General features: G+C 41.3%; 1 pseudogene; it reads left to right on the top strand.

Annotated features, from left to right (window-relative positions):
* The first annotated feature begins 8,099 nt into the window (after window positions 1-8,099).
* LOC101434044 (pantothenate kinase 1 pseudogene) lies at window positions 8,100-8,800 on the top strand (annotated as a pseudogene).
* The last annotated feature ends 8,806 nt before the right edge of the window (window positions 8,801-17,606 follow it).

Raw genomic sequence — 17,606 nt, 5'->3', positions numbered from 1 at the left:
GGGCCTCAGGGGCGCGTGGACGCCGGCGGCTCCCAGGCGTGCGGCGCGCTCTATGCACTGCGCTTAGCCCCGCGGCCCTGGGCAACGGTGGGAGCACAGCGGCGCATGGAGGCAGGGGGCAGGCCGGGGCAGCTCCAGCCCCCGCCGGGGGAAAGGGTGCAATGCAGCCAGGGGACGCAGCCGCTTCAGGTTACGCTGACCCGTGGCGAAGCGGACGGGGAGAACCGGTCACTGCCGTCCGGCACCCAGGATCCTGCTCCTTGGCGCAGGCGCGGAGCCTCCAGCTGCTGGACTAGCACAACTCGGTGCCGCCTTTCCTTCGGGCCTGGGCGAGGTTATCAGAGGGTCCTCCTGCTGCTCCCTTGTATCCTGGCGTGGTTTCTCGGCTTCAGTCCTCAACCTCTGTTTCCGCTGGGATAGACCCAGGGTCCAAGTTGCTGGGGGTCACCGCCTCGGGCCTGTGGGGCACCTGCGACCTGGGGAACTAGAGTAGACCCCTAACTCCACCTTCCCCCACTGCCGCCTGGGGTACCATGGGCAACGAGGAACAGCAGCAGCTGCACCTGGGGAGACACGCCCCTGCTGTCCCCTGCAGACATGGGGGAAAAAGTCTCCCACTGCCACTGCCACGCGTGCGACTAGGGCATCCGCACCGGCCTCGTTCAGAACGTGGTCAGCAAGGTGAGGCGCACGATCACCCCGCGCCCTGCCCCTGGGTCCTCTCCTCCTTACCACTCTCACCCATGGGGCCCCGAGGACCCACCCCCTTCCTTCTGTCCCCCACCTGCAGACCTAGGGCCATAACTGAGCCAGCAGAGGCAGTGAGGGGAGCCGGAGTTCCCCAAGCGATGCCAGCCTGTGTGTGCAGGCAGCCTTTGTGTGCAAGCATCAGCTTGGTCTCCTCGCCCCACAGTCGAGACGCACCCACTTGGGTGTGAAGGGAGGTTTTTGCTGCCCCACCGCTTCTGTCCCCCTGTGACACTCCAAGGGAACCCTAGCTTTTGCTTGTTTGCCCTCAAACTCCTGTCCCGGCGCCAGAGGGAGAGATCGCCCCCCCCGCCTCCCCCCCCCCAAGAGGACTCCAATGCCATCCTCCTTTGCTTTGATATTCCAAGAAGGAGTTGAGACCCTTAGCTCTAGCCTGAACAGCGGAGAGCTTTTGAGGAGTCTCTGTCCCCCTCCCATGCTACTTCCTCTTTGTAGACAGGCCTGTTGAAGTGACTTTGCCACCCCAGCGTCCCCTTAAGTGCTTTCTTGGGACTTAAGTATACTAGATTGGAGTGGAAGAAAGGACTCTGAGTATGCAGTCGGGTATTCCCGGTCACGTCTGCTCTGCCAAAGCTATTACTTTGGTCTGCAGAATTGAGACCCAAGTCAGTGTTAGCCCAACACCCTACTTGCTCTTGACTTCCAGTGGAGTCCCCAATGTCCCCTGGGTAAAACTGTGTGCAGGCGGTTATATCAGTGGAGCCATGGCAGTGATAAAAAATTGTTGCCCTGGAAATCGATCATTTTCCAGTTGTCCTAAAATATAGAGATATTGCAGGCTGGCCAAGCAGTATGTGTTTGCCCCCTCTGGTTTTTAAAAGGTAAATAAATATACATCTCAAAGTAAATGTAGACTCATTCCCCTTCCCCCTCACCTCTGAGCAGTCCTGAGCAGCATTTTTTTTTAATTAATTTATTTATTTAATCCCTCCCCCTCCCCCTCCCCCTCCCCCTCCCCCTCCCCCTCCCCCTCCCCCTCCCCCTCCCCCTCCCCCTCCCCCGGTTGTCTGTTCTTGGTGTCTATTTGCTACGTCTTGTCTTCAGCGGCACGGAAGTGTGGGCGGCGCCATTCCCTGGCAGGCTGCATTTTCTTTTCACGCTGGGCAGCTTTCCTCGGCGCACTCCTTGCGCGTGGGGCTCCCCCACGGCTCGGCACTCTTTGCGCGCATCAGCACTGCGCATGGCCAGCTCCACAGGGGTCAAGGAGGCCCGGGGTTTGAACCACGGACCTCCCATATGGTAGACGGACGCCCTAACCACTGGGCCAAAGTCCGTTTCCCATGATCAGCATTTTTTAAATGCTTTGCCTCAGTGTGAGAATGAAATTTGACAGGTAATCATAATCAAGGCTTATATGTGCCCCCTCCCAACTTATGTGGATGTATAAGATGAAACTCTTACATCATCATAACCATTGTTTTAATCTGGTACTAAGCTGGCAGGAAATGATCTGTGCTGCAGGAGCTGTCTGAATTAACTGCCCTTGCAAGTAAATGGAGAAGATCCTTCCAGTTTGTTTCACCTTTTTCACTCTCCCTCCCCTCCTGCCAACAGCCTTGCCTTTATAAAAGTATTTCTCTGTTTCCCATTGTTGGAGGGCAATATTTCCTTTGGCCAGCATAGCAAAATCTAAAACCATGAGCACAATGACTATTTTAAACTCCCCACTTATGTCTGTTAAACTAAGGGTTTGGTGACTTTTTTCAAGAGCTTTAAACCCCTTTTTAGACTAAAGGAGGAAGAAGAGATCAAAGTGAAGCAGGCTAGTAAGATGGGGAATCAGTAGATGGATCTGGAACCTGGCAAGAAGTCCACGTGTACATCAGCAACCTCCACGATGGCTGCTGGAAGTCCCCCATCCCCAGGATTCTGCTATCCAGAGCAAAGACGACTTCTGGGAGGAAGGAAAAGCCCTGGATATTCCCCGAGGACCTTATCATTGGGTCCTCACTGGGAGATTAATGGGTGGGGTAATCAATCAAAAGAGCAAACCCCGGGAACCCTTCACCTGCCATTAGCAAAGGGATGGAAGAAGTAATAGTTTATAAAGCAGACCACAAGGCCTGGGCACTCTCTTGCCCTGCTCTCTTGCCTCTGGACCCATTCCTGCCCTCTGTGCGCCACTCTTGCCATTTTTCCTCTGCCACATAGGCACGCAAATAAACCTGGGATTTATAATCTATAACAGGGAATTGTATAATAGGGAATTTATCCCTTTTCACCCCCTTCTTCTCTACCTGGGACCACTGCCCTGTTATTTTCTCCCTTTTCTCTTCCCTCCCTACCGGAATAAATTACTGACCTAACTCACCCGACATGCTCTTTTTTTTTTTTTTTTTTAATAGTTCTTCACTAAACTGGATTTTTATTTTTTATTTTTATTTTTTATTTATTGCTCTCCCCTTCCCCGCCCAACCCCCAGTTGTCTGCTCTCTCTGTACATTCTCTGTGTTCTGTGTCCGCTTGTGTCGGCGGCACCCGGAATCTGTGTCTTGTTTTGTTGCGTCATCTTGCTGCATCAACTTTACTTTTGTGTGGAGTCATTCCTGGGCAGGCTGCTCTCTTGTACTTCTTGCGCGTGGGGCTCCCCTAGGCACGGGACACTGCTGCAAAACACAGCACTCCTTGCGCACATCAACACTATGCGTGGGCCAGTTCATCACATGAGTCAGGAGGCCCCGGGTTTGAACCTTGGACCTCTCATGTGGTAGGCAGATGCCCTATCCATTGGGCCAAATCCGCTTCCCCCGGCCTGCTCTTAAAATTTGTTTCTGCAACATAGCCAAGAACCTAGATAAAATCTGGTAAGAAGCAAATGTGGTTAGAGGGTGCTTTGTCTTGGGGTGAGAGGAAAGGTGAACTTGAAAGTTAGGGGTGGAATGGAGTGCATTAGCTTTGCAGTAGGATCTCCAAACAGCTACTCACACATTGCCAATGATGCTGGGAGGGAAGAACTAAAATAGTTCCTGAAAACAGTCTTCAGAGGATTATTGGAGATCTGAAAAGTGTTTTAGTTAATCATCAAGCGGGTCAAAGACAGCATGAAGCTGAGAGGGCAATTCTGGGAGCTGAAGGCTTGGACCAATAATTAAATACACATTTTCTTATAAAGGCAAGAAAGGACATTGATTTTTGTTGGACAAATAAGATCTAAATAAAATCTAAATAAAGGACTGTCCTTCGATGATGTTTTGTTTCATAACATGGTTTAGAGAGCTTCTCAAGAACATCTTGACAGGTAGTAGGCAGTCTTTTCCTCTGTGTATGTCAGAATACACTATCAGATGGAAATGTGGGATGCATGATGTGATGACAGGTGTTGGAATTCTAAGTGTCAGGTGCTCATCACCTCTGGTGGGAAAGAAGAGGCAGGTGTGGCAGGTTTTCCCCACCCAGCAGTATGTGAAAATTCAGGATTTAAGGACATGCATTTGGGCTGTGGTCCCCAGCTCCCTCCCATTCTCTTTTCCCTTGGACTATTGTCATTGAAACTCCTGCAGCATGTTCAGTGAACTTAGAACATGCATCGCTATTCAGTGGTATAGAATGCTGCCAGACACAACTCTTGCTTGCCCTCTTTCTCATTTAGCTGCTGCTGTCATAGCATCTGCACGTGTGAAACCTCCAAGCTGTCTAGAACACAGGGTATTGCAGTGAGAAAGGATCTTAGGGCCCACAAGCCTCTCTCTCCTCCTGAATAACATCACCGACTTGGTTATCCATATCCTGGGTTTGAACCCTTCCACTGATGCAGAGGGAGTGTCCTGTGGGTTCAGCAGCCCATTCTTCCTTGCTCTTCCTTGCATGGCGGTGTGTCTTTTTTGGTGACTCTATGTTTAGTTGTGTGGCTCACACCTCCCAGTAATTCTTTTTTTTCCCTTACAGAATACATTTTCAAGTATTTCTTTCCTGGCTGAGCCATCTGTAGCTTCATCTGCCATTCCATACTTAACTGACTGTTCCAGTAGGCATGTATATCTCTTGCACATAGCCCTAGAATGTAATCTGGCAGGCCCAGGGTGGGCTTAGAAAAGAGAGGGCGATGGATGCCACTCTTCCATTAATGAAGCCGGCAGTTGATTGCATGAAGAGTTACATAGATAAGAGTGATTCTGACTCATGTTGGGACATGTTTTGATATATTTTATCACATGAAAAATGTTTGTTTTTTTTTATTTTTGTTTTCAGCTTAAGATCCTGAGGTTGCCATTTTGAAAGTGACTGAAACTAGCAGACAAAAACCGAAAAAAAAAAGAAAACCTCCCTAAGGCCTTTTGGCCAAGGTGTCACTGTGGGAGAGGAGATTGAGAACAAAGAAATAGGAACAATCTTTCCCATACAGGAGGGCTGTTCTTCTGTCTTCATTCAAATGTGATGAAACTTGTCAATTTCTTAAGAAGCTGACATTTACAGATACCTGGAAACACTGCAAAATTTTTCTAAAGGTTATTCTTGTTTGATCTTAAAATTGGAATGTGAATTTTTTTTCATTATCTCCATTTCCCGCCCCTCCCCCAAATGGCTCCCTATATGTTTGCTCATTGTTTTTGCTCATTCTTTGTGCTCATTGTCAGTTTATTGTCTGGTTTTTTTTTTTGTTTTTTTTTTTTAGGAACCACAGGGAACCAAACCTGGGACCTCCCATGTGAAAAGCAGGTTGTCAACTGCTTAATTCACATCTGCTCATTATTTATTATATTTTCTTTTTGCCTTGAGTGTTTTACAGTTTGATAAGTCTATATCTAGAGTAGGTCTTTTAGGATTTATTCTGTTTTAAGTGTGCTACCCTTCTTGGATATATACATCCACGTCTCTCAAAAGAGTTGGGAATTTTTCACTCTTTATTTTCCCCAATACTCCTTTGTCTCCTTTTCCTTCTCTTCTCCCTCTAGAATGATATAATATATCATACATATATATACGTTGAAATGTTGTCATTAAATTCCATGAGTCCATGCTGATTTTTTCATTTTATCTATCTGTTCTACTATCTGTATGAATTCAGATATAATTTCATCAATATCACTAATTCTTTCCTCAGCATTTTCAAATCTTCTGTTTTGTCCTTCTAGCATATTTTTGGTTTCTGGCATTGTACCATTCCTCTCCATCAGATCTCTTATTTTTTTATATATGTTTACAATTTTTTCTATTATTCTACCAGTGAATTCTCCTTCACTTCATTAAGTTGATTCATGATATTTGTTTGAACACTCTTGATTACTTGTTCCATATTCTGTGTTTCCTCCTTTTTCAGTGTGTTCATTAGACTGCATCTTTCTGTTACTTAGTATGGCTTGTAAATTTTTGCTGGTATCAAGGCATCTGCTACTCTTGATGGGCTTTTTCAGATGATTATCTCTCTTGTCTATCTAGAGTTTATGTTGTTTTATCTTATGTTAAGGTTTCTCTTGAAACTTGGTTCCACCTCTTCTATATCTATGTACTTATCCTTGTTTCCATGAAAAACAATATCAAGAACATAATATAGGAAAGAGTGAAGAAGAGAAAAAGAATAATAGTAATAATAAAAAAAGATAGAAAAGGAACCATAAAAGAGACAGGAAAAAATAATAAGAGGGAAAATCTTAAAATTTAGAACAGAATAAGAATAAAAATGTGGAATAAAAGAAAATGAAACATGAAAGAATAGAATAAAATAAAAGACTGGAAAGATGAGAATAAAAGAGAAAAAAATGAAGAACAAAAATGGAAAGGTGGAATTTAAGAAAAGCAAAGAGGGATAAGTAAAAGAAAGCAAGGGAATAAAGAAACTAAGGGGAAAAAATAAGGAAAAGAAAAAAGGAAACAAAGAAAGAAAAACAGAAACGTGAAAAATAACCCAGAAATGCAAGATTCCCTCTTAAGCCACAAGGAACAATCTCAGGCTGCCAGTATTCATCAATAAATCACCTTGTAGCCTGCTTAGCTGGTAACGTACCCAGTGTTAGAGAATAATATAAGGAAAAAAAATTAAAAAATAATAAAATACATAAAATAACAGATGAAAAATCTTCAAATAAGTCCTCATTCTATAACTTCTTTGTCACAAGGTGTCAGTGCCTGACAATTGCTTGAGCCATTCTCGGTTTTCCTTCTCTTAGGTGGTACCAGGAATTGAACCAGGGCTAAAGGAAAACATAAGGCAACACAGAAACACACTTGCAAAATATTGAAAGGTGATTTTGCATAGGTTGTTTTTTGTTAGTTCCTGGCACTTAAAGGAAATATACCTCATACCACTAGTGAGATGCTAAATTAAGTAATAGGCAGCTCAGGATTTAAATCCCAGAATTAACCCATTAAAATATAAAATGTTCATTATGCAACAAAAGATTACAAGAAAAACAAAGAAACCAGAAATGATATCTATCAAGAAGAACAAATTAAAAATTCAGAAATCACTAATGAAGAGGGTAGATTTAGGACATATTGGGAAAAAGAGTAATAAAAAAAATCCTCAGTGTACTGAAGATCAGTGAAAATATGGAGAAAAAACTAAAAGACATCATGGAAATATTGAACAATAATCTCTATAAAGAAATATATATATTTTAAAAGGAATCAAACACAAAAACAGGGGATGAAGATCAAAACTGAAACCTAATATTATCTAGAGAATTTCAACAGTAGATTGGAGCTGACATAAAAATATTCTGTTAACTCCTAGAAATGACCATTTAAAAGATTCAGGCTGAGGAGCATGAACAGCTAAACAGCTAAGCATTTGCAAATGGAAAGAGAACCTAAAAGATGATCATGCATATCAATACATGTATTAAGGGAGTCCCAGAAGGAGATGAAATGAATAAATGGACAAAAGGGATATTCAAAGAAATGACAAACAACATCTCAAATTTAATGGAACAAAATAACATAATAGGCTCACTATCCCCTGGAGCCCTCTCTGCAGCTGCTGAATTGGAAGCAGAAAGGAGAATCCGGGGAAATAAAGAGAATGGCATAAACTGAGGCAGCCTGAGTCAGAGACCATGCTCTGCTCCACCAGCCCCAGGCATGGGCGACAGTGGCAGGCAGCTGGAGCACCTGGCCCCACGTGCCCAGGGGGGACCCCATCACCACCACAGTCATGAACAGGCTGCTGCACTATGGTGTCCACCCACTGTTCCTCTGCATTTGGTGTTCCCAGGCGGTGGTGAGGCTCCAGCCCGAGCTCCAGCAGGCTGCATTTGGGGTCCCATGGGCGGCAGCCTCCCACTCCAGTCAGAGCTCCAGTCACAGCCACCAACTTCTCAACAGACTCTCTGACCATTTAAAGAAATGCTAGCTGGTTGCAAAAGAGCATGGTCTCAGGAGGAAGATCCAGCCACATGGCTGAGCTGCAGCTCCACAAACTGCATAAACTAGAATGTCTGATTCAGGGCCTGTTGACTTCAATGGCAAACCAGAATTTGACCATACTGAAAATCTCACAAATCCAAAATTCTGTCCAAAAAAGCCACACTACTTTGATCATCCATACTCTGTGCTGCTGGTTCACATTGGTTCAGGTGTCAGCATTCTAGCAGTGCACTCCAAGAACTGCTACAGAAAAGGTACATGGACCAGTTTTGGGGGAGGAACATTCCTAGGCCTATGTCGCTTGCTGCCTGGTTGTGAGACCTTTGACAGCGATCTGGAAATGGCAGCTGAAGGCCAAGGCACCAATGTTGATAAGCTGGTGAAGGACATTTACAGAGGAGACTATGAATGATTTGGTCTTCAGGGATCTCCTGTAGCATCAAGCTTTGGCAGCATGATGAGTAAATAAAAGTGAGAATCCATCAGCAAGAAAACCTCACCCAAGCCACTTTGGTCACCAACATTGGCTCCATTGCTTGGATGTGTGCACTGGATGAAAATATTCATAAAACTGTGTTCAATGGGAATTTTCTCAGAATCAATATTGTCTCTATGAAACAGCCAGCATATGTCCAAAGGACAGCTAAAATCTCTGTTTTTGGAACATGAATGTTGTTTTGGAGCTGTTAGGGCGCTGCAGGAACTTTTCAAAATGACTGCTGGGCAGTAATAGAAACAGCTTCTTGTGAGAACTAAGAACTGGGACCTGCTGCTGCAGAAGGCAAAAGCTAATATGGGGATGAAAGCTAAGCCATTTTGGCAGTTGAACCTGCTGCATTTGTAAATAATTTACAATTCATTCAGTTGGTCTTTTACTCTTGGGCTTTGAGCATATGATTCAAAATAGGAAACACTAGAGTTTTTCTGTAACTCTTTTTTTTAAAAGATTTGTGCAAAATGACCAAAATTACCGATATTATGCATTAACTTTGGAAAGTTGCCTGAGGTTTAAGAAAGAACTTAAATGTAAATCTTTTTTGTTCTGGGGTTAACTGTTCAGTGTGGTAATTTTAACTTCATTTCGTAATTACTCTAGGAAATATTACCTTTACTTATATTTTTCCTGTTGATTTCAAATGAAACTACAAATCTGGCATGTTTTCCTGTGAACATGTTTTGTTTGTTTACTTTTTTTGGCCTTGTTTTTTTGTTTGATTGTCTTATGAAAAGAGAAAGCCCTTCTTCCAGTTTTGTCCTTGAATGATACCTCCCACCACCAACCGAAATGCTACCTTTCTTTAATGAAATTATTCTTATTAATAAATGTGCTGACCAAATCATCTTAGGCATGAGATCTAAGGATCTCAGAAGTGTCCATGAAGAGAGGACTCTGAATGTTTTAATGAATTTAATGACTGTGGCAAATTTGAAAATCATATTCTATTTTGTCCTATTTTCCATGAATATACAGTGTTCTGTTGGATTTATTTTGTGTTAGTATATATTGAATTGAAATGCTTTATGATGAAATGGCCTTGTCCATGCACAGTATATGAAAGGCAGCAAATCCTTGCCCAGTATGTTTCTAATTTATTTTAGAAATCTCTCAGTAGATAACTGTTCACATTAAGGGATTTCGTAGAAATAATGGGTTCAGGTGTGGGGTGGTATTAGCTATTTGTTTTGTACACATATGTAGAGCTTTGTAACAAGGCACCTTATAAATAACAAAGGTAAGGTTTATTCATTCTTAATATTTTAAACTGAAAATAGTATTTCAATCTGTTTCTAAAATTTAAAAAGTGTGCAATAAAAAAAATATAATCTTTCAAGATGACTCCAAATGGGATAAACTACAAATGGGATAAACACAAAGGGAACCATATCCAGATATATAGTAGTTAAACTTCCAAATACAAGGGACTGTAGACAATTCTGCAAACTGCAAGAGAAAAACAAAGTGTATTATAAAGGAGAACCAATAAGGTCAAGTACCAATATCTCATTTGAAAAAAGTGGAACCCAGAAGATAAAGGAACAGAATATTTAAATCAATTGAAGAAAATGATTGTGAAAAAAGAACTTTATATCTAGTGGGCCTGGCTCTCAGAAATGAAGGAGACATTAAGGTCTTTCCAGATCAACAAAAACTGAAGGAGAATTTTTTCAATAGACCTACACTACAAATATTGCTAAGAGAAATTCCTCAGAGAGAAAGGGATTGACACTAGAGAGTGAACTGAGACCATCTAAATAAATAAACATTTTTTCTAAAGGTACTCATATGGGTATTTAATAATAGCAGTACTATTCCATTACATTTATTGTTGTGTAATGCCAATTTTTTTTTGCTTCTTAAACTTTTAAAATGCAAATTGATAAAATTAATGATAAAACTTTGGTTTTTGACTTATGATGATATATAAAATATATTTTATATGAAATACAACAACAAAGTGCAAAACAAAGGGCTATTATCAACAGTATTTCGGTCTGCTCATGAAATTAAGATGGTGTCAAATCAAATGTGATTGTTACAGGTTGATGATGCTAAATTCAAGTATCAAGATATCCACAAAGTAAATACTAGAAAAATGCTTACAAAATGAAATGAGAACACATTCAGAATGTTACAATAGAGAAAAAATCATATAAACATGAAAGTAGGCGTTACAAAAAGCTTGATGGACAAAAAGGTATAAGATATATGGAGACCCTATATCAAAAGGGAAGAGGAAAGTCATGCATTATCTATAGTTATTTTAAATGTAAATTGGAATAAACTAACAAATCAATGACACAATGGATAAAAATTATGGTCAAAATGCATGCTCTTTTCAAGAGGCACATCATAATTACAAAGATATAAATAGTTTGATAGTGAAAATATGATAAAAATAGATAAGAAAATAGTAAAGAGAGCTTGAGTAGCTATCTTAATATCAAATAAATAAGACCTTTAGCCAAAAATTCTCATAGAAGAACAAAAAAGTTCACTGTATACTGATAAAGGCTAGTTAAACCAGAAGATAATAACAAATTATAAATACATGTATACTAATGGCATAGTCCCAAAATATATGAAGCAAATATTGACAGATTTGAAGGGAGAAACAGTTCTACTTTTACAGTTGGAGATTTCCCTATACCACATGGAATAAAAGATAGAGAACATCTGAAGAGAAGATCAATAAGTAAATATAAGATTGAATGATATTATGTATCAATTAAAACTACTATATATACATGGAACACTGCACCCAATCATAACAGAAGACAGTTTTCTCTAGTCCACATGGATCATTCTCTCTAATAAGACATATGTTAAGTAACAATGCAGATTCAATAAATTTAAAAATATTGAGACCATACAAAATATCTTCTTGGAGGGACTGTGAGAAGATTACATCTGATTAGGAAGAAAATGCTCAGATTTCCCTCAAAAAAATGGAGACAGAGACAAAAGGACCTGCTCTGGGGATCAACAGATGAAGAGAGTGCTTCACAACTCCCAGGAGATTGAATGACAGACAAAGTAGCCAAAACAACAAACTGTGAGTTACTAAACCTCCCAGCTGTCTGGAAGTGTTCCCCTCCCCCACCCCCAAGATATTCAGTGGGGGTAAAACCCCTGGCTCATTTCAGCTGACTGAAAGAGGAGCAGACATCCTCCTCCTGGTTAGCTGCTACAAGGGAAAAGTGGTGGGGGGGGGGGAGAATGGGGGCTTTTCTTCAAGGAATTTGGCCAGTGGAGCTTTATGTGAGTTTTGGGTCTGGTCAGATGAAAACAAAGGAAAACTGAGAGAGAGAGAGATATCTCCTTGGAGAGGGGTGACAAAGAGCATCACCTGCTGGCTGGTCTAGAAATTACATGGACAATAACTGATTTTAGAGCTTTCTTCACCCCACTTCTGGGGGAAAATCTGTGCTCTGTTAGTGAGTCCCTGACATGACTTTGATAACTAAAGCTGGACAATTTTAAGAACTTAGGATAAGTTGAGCCAACTATAATATCAGAGAAGAGCTGTGAAAAAATAATAACAATAGGTAAGAGAAATTGGCCATCAGAATAAATGCATGAACATATCAGATGCTTAGATATCAGCAAAAAGTACAAGCCATATAAAGAAATAGGAAGATATGTCCCAGCCAAAGGAACAAACCAAATATCCTGATGAGATTCAGGATTTAATACAATTAATCAATGACAATCACAAAACTCTCCTAAATCAATTTAAATAATTGAAAGAAAATATGACTAATACGTTAAAGAATATGAAGAAGATACTGGGTGGGGATAAAGAACAATTCAAAAGTCTGAAAATAAAAGTAACTGCCCTTATGGGAATTAAGGACATGATGGATGAGATTAATAATATTTTAGAGATACATAAGAGCAGATTTGAATTACCTGAAGGCAGAATTAGCAATTTCAAAGAGGGAATATCTGAACTGAAAAAAGCAAGGAAACAGTTAGAGAAGAGAATGGAATAAATGGAATTGGATGACAATACAAAACACAAAAACTTACACATTATTGGTGTCCCAGAAGTAGAAGAAAATGGAAAAGAGACAGAAAGAATATTTAATGAAACAATGCCTAGAAACTTCCTTACCCTTATGAAAGACATAAATATCAATATCCAAGAAGGACAATGCACCCAAAACAAAATAAACATGAATATACCTACTCTGAGACACCTACTATTTAGAATGACAACTATCAGCTATAAAGAGATTTTGATAGCAGGAAGAGAAAAGCCAAGTATCACATAAAAGGGAAACTTAGTAAGATTAAGTGCCAACCTCCCATTAGAAATCATGGAAGATAGAAGAAAGTGGTATGATGTATTTAAGGTGTTGAAAGAGAAAACTGCCAGCCAAGAATTCTGTATCCAGCAAAGTTGTCCTTCAAAAATGAAGGGGAGTTCAAAGTCTTCACAGACAAAAACTGATAGAATATGATACCGAAAGACCACAATTAAAAGAGATAATGAAGGGAGTACTGCACTGCAGCCTGAAAGGAAAAAAACAAGGGTAAGAGGCTTGGATAAGAGTGTATGAATGAAGATTTTTAGAAAGGTTAAAAAAGATAGACTATAGTGCAATATCATAACAGAAAGCCAAAGGTCAAAATGGATGAAGTAAGCAATGCCTTCAGCAATAAATTTGAATGTTAATGGCTTACTTTCCCAAATCAAAAGACACAGACTGATAGAATGGATAAAAAAGATATGAGCATGTAGTCTACAAGAGACCCACCTCAGACATAAGGACACAAAAAGGTAAAAAGTAAAAGATTGGAAGAAGATATTCCACACAAACAGTTACCAAATATGAGTTTGAGTAGTGATACTAGTATCAAAGCAGATTTTAATACAAAACTCTTATAAGGGATGAAGAAGGTCATTATATATAAACAAAAGCACAAATCAACAAGAAGGAATAACTTAGAAATATTTATGTACCTCAATGCTCCAAGATACTGAGGCACACAATGGCAAAGTTGAAGGGAGAAATAGATGTCTCTGCAGTAATAGTGGGAGAATTCACTGTAACACTCTCAGTAATGGATAGAGTATCTTTACAATTGTGCAAATTACTTTGACCATGGTGATGGTGTCAGAGAGGGGTGAGTGAGAGTGCTTCTTCATAGGAAAGAGGGAAACAACAAATATGAACCACCACAGCATCCCCATCATCCCTTAACCCAGAGCCGGGCACTGGTTGAAAACTTTCCGTGGCTGATCCCACTTAATCCTCACAATGATACTATGAGATTTGTCTTTATAGGATTACTGGGAGGAGCCACCTGAGGCTCAGAGAGGCGAAGTGACTTCCCAAGACACACTGTTAGTTTGTGACAGAGTCAGAGCTGTGGAAAAGTGAGGTGCTCACCATGTGAAGGTCAGTTCCAGGGCTTGCTGGGGTGTGGCCAAGTCTGTCTGACTCTAGTTATTACAATTTTATGCATGCACACCCTTCAACCAAGCAACCCTATTCCTGGGATTCTATACTGAGTGTATGAAGAACATTAGACTATTCAAATCAAGTTCCATCAGAAATGAGAGGCTGAGCCTCTTTGGGAGCAGGCCTCCCTTCAGGTACATTACACAGTCCAGTCCATGGTCATGAAGAGGTCCTCACCATGGCAGATTACAGAGACAGGATACAGTATTATCCACTCACTCCACTTTGGTAAATACAGACCTGCTAAGCATGACGATTAGTAAGCGGAGGGTAATGGAAGGACAATCAAGCACAGGATACCTGTGTTCAGATGATTAAAACAACCAAACAGTGGCAAAATGCAAAGATACTCATGGTCTAACATGAAGTAAAACACTATAAAAGCCTCTTTTCAGATATTTCTATGAATATAGGAAAAGTGACTTTGCACCTGGTCAAGGCAGGGGCTGGGCTAAGGGACTAAGGGAATGATGTCAGCCCAGATATTTTGGGAGTGGGACCATGGATCAATAAACAGGAAAGCCGTGGTAGGGAGCCAGGGGATTTATCAAAGTGGAGTCTGGGGATTACTCATTAGCTGTCTTTGGTCCCTGTGTATAGAGACCACTCTCCACCCACTCTCACCTCAAGGCAGCATTGACCTTTGTTGTCAGTATGATGCACCTGCTCCTTGCTCGGAATGAGATGTGTAGATGACTCTGTCATCCAGTTCCTCACAAAATTGATGGTGGATGTCTGTGGAGACAGTGACCTGCAGCTAAGTCAGGAAGCATCAGGACCCTGCCTAGTCATTGCCACAGCACAGAGGGACCATGCCATATGCTCTTCTGTTATCCAGATTGGAAACAGTACTCTTCACAAACTTCCAGCTCTTGATGAAAGGGGATAACAGTTGGGAATGAGCACTTAAGTAGATAATCACCACTCCAACAGTACTTTTTCTGCCTTGGCAGCAATGGTCTATGTGTGAACACTATAGGGCCACCATCTTCCATCTCCCCCATAGCCTGATTCGCCCAGGGCCTGTCCACTCCTCATCACCCCTACCCCCCCCCAAACACACATACATGCTGGGAGTGAGAACTGCTGGGAGACTGCTCAGAAAGTATTAGAAGTATTCACCATGTCTTCATCCCACTACTCTGTGTCACCCTGTGTTACCTTTGGGAGTCTTCTGATAAATGGCCAGTCTTCTAGGAAAGGGCTTAGCCAGACCCTGTAGCATTGGAAATGCTCTCATGTTAGGTTTTCCTGAGGCAAGAGTCTTGGAAAGTAGGCAAACAAGAAGATATCTTGTTCTCTTGAGGGACTCTGCTCAAGTGAGCTTGGTAGAGGGCTGTCTTTAGATTGTGGTTTCCTGGTTACCAGGGTTCCAAGTTCTGTTGGGTTATATCTCCAAGGAGGTAAGGTCCCTTCCTGGGATCTCTGCTTCTGCCCCTCCTTGGATAAAACCTGACCTAAGATCTCCCCTGGGATACTGACTCTTCACCCTTTTTTCACATCTAATTTATGAAATCTACAGTTAAACAACACAGTTATCCCTGCAGGCCTTGATGCATTTGTTAAAACTTAGTATTGGGCGGCGGACTTGGCCCAATGATTAGGGCGTCCGCCTACCACATGGTAGGTCCGCAGTTCAAACCCCGGGCCTCCTTGACCCATATGGAGCTGGCCCATGAGCAGTGGTCATGCACACAAGGAGTGCCATGCCACACAGGGGTGTCGCCCGCGTAGGGGAGCCCCACGCACAAAGAGTGCATCCCATAAGGAGAGCTGCCCAGTGCAAAAGAAAGTACAGCCTGATGATGCAACAAAAAGAAACACAGATTCCGGTGCCACTGACAACAACAGAAGTGGACAAAGAAGATGCAGGAAATAGACACAAAGAACAGGCAACCGGGGGTGGGGTGGGGGAAGAGGAGCGAAATAAATAAATAAATAAATCTTTAAGAAAAAAAACAACCTAGTATTGAATTAAATAGGGATATTACGAAAAATTTTCCTTTTCTTCACCTTTATCTCATAGGCATTTGGTTTCTCACCATTAAGTATGATAGTATCTGTATCATAGATGACACTTACTATGTGCCCATCCTGTATTTCTGACTTGACTGTATATTTTAGTTTGTGTATTATGTTAATACGATTAATTACACTGTTCTACTTTACATATTATGAATCTTTCTTACTGCTTTAGGATTAATGTATTTATTGTTAAATTTACATGCTATTTTTTTCTATTGCAAAATTCTCTTTCTTCTGACAATACAAACTGTCCTGGAGTCAATTTTCTCTGATATAATTATAGCCACACTGGCTTTACTAAGATTAGTGATTCCAAGTGTAACAGAGCAATTGTAATCTATCCTGCCTACACTTGAGACACCTGGGAAGGTAGAATGGAAAAAGAAATATATGACCCAGGTAAATCCTGTAAATGTGTTATTTGAACTCCAGATGACATTTGCTGTCAGACAGATAATGGTGACAAGTGTCCCTTGGAATGTTTTTAGTAAGATATATTGGAGATTACTAGTTCAATTACGGTAAGTAAACTTTATATATTTTGAATTGTTCAGTCATGGCCTGAAGATAACATCATCCCTGTGGATGTAGTTATTATAGTAACACATTTTTATGTATGTAGAAAAACATCCCTAAGGATCTCTGAAACTCTCCCTTGCAGCCCCTGAATTCACCACATTTAGTTTCTAGATGGGTTAGATTTGTAAGCATCCAGAGTAAAGATTGTATTGGATGAGCAAATTAATGATAATAGCAGTGCTACATATATATATATATATATATCTAAGACTCCAGGAAAACCTGATTAACCAGCTACAGATAAAACATGAACATGCAGTATCTGCAGATGGACAGTCTGAAAGCTGAAGTTTTTTGCCTTCTTTCATTGTGGAAGAGACAGAGTAAGAGGTTGCAAATGTGATCCCAGACACAAACTACCTGAAAGAAGAAAGAGGGCTCCGGGCTGCAAGGTACACTTTGTGCTCAGCACCAGGAGAAGGTGCAAATTGGAGAGTAAGTGCTGGGTTCTCTTAAGGTCTAGCCTTGCTTTCAATATGGCAGATTCCCTCAGGAAATCTCACTAGAATTATGATTACATGCTTACCACAGTCATCTCTTAACTAGAAAAGTTTCATTTCAGGAAATATGCTCTCATGTCCAAAAATTAGAGTTTCCTTTATTATGTTAGGAATGATTTTAGCCAGCCAACGGGGTGCTGAGGCAAAACACCAGAAATTGGTTGGTTTTTATAAAGAGTATTTTTTTGGGGTAGGAACTTACAGATGCCAGGCCATAAAGCAGAATTTACCTTCCTCACCAAAATCTATTTTCTTGTGTTGGAGCAAGGTGGCTGCTGATGTCTGTGAGGGTTCAGTTTTCCTGGGTTCTTCCCTTCCAAGGCCTTGCTTCTCTTCCCTCTGTAAGCTTACATTTTGGAGCTCCAGCTTAAGTCTTCAGCCTCAAACTCCAACATCAATACCCCTCAACTCTGTCCTTGGCCATACGTTTTATCTGTGGGTCCCTACCCACCAAGGGGTGGT

Source organism: Dasypus novemcinctus, chromosome 19, assembly GCF_030445035.2.
Source record: "Dasypus novemcinctus isolate mDasNov1 chromosome 19, mDasNov1.1.hap2, whole genome shotgun sequence".
NCBI lineage: Eukaryota > Metazoa > Chordata > Mammalia > Cingulata > Dasypodidae > Dasypus > Dasypus novemcinctus.
Note: the sequence above shows the minus strand (reverse complement) of the source record. Positions and strands in the feature narration are given on the sequence as shown.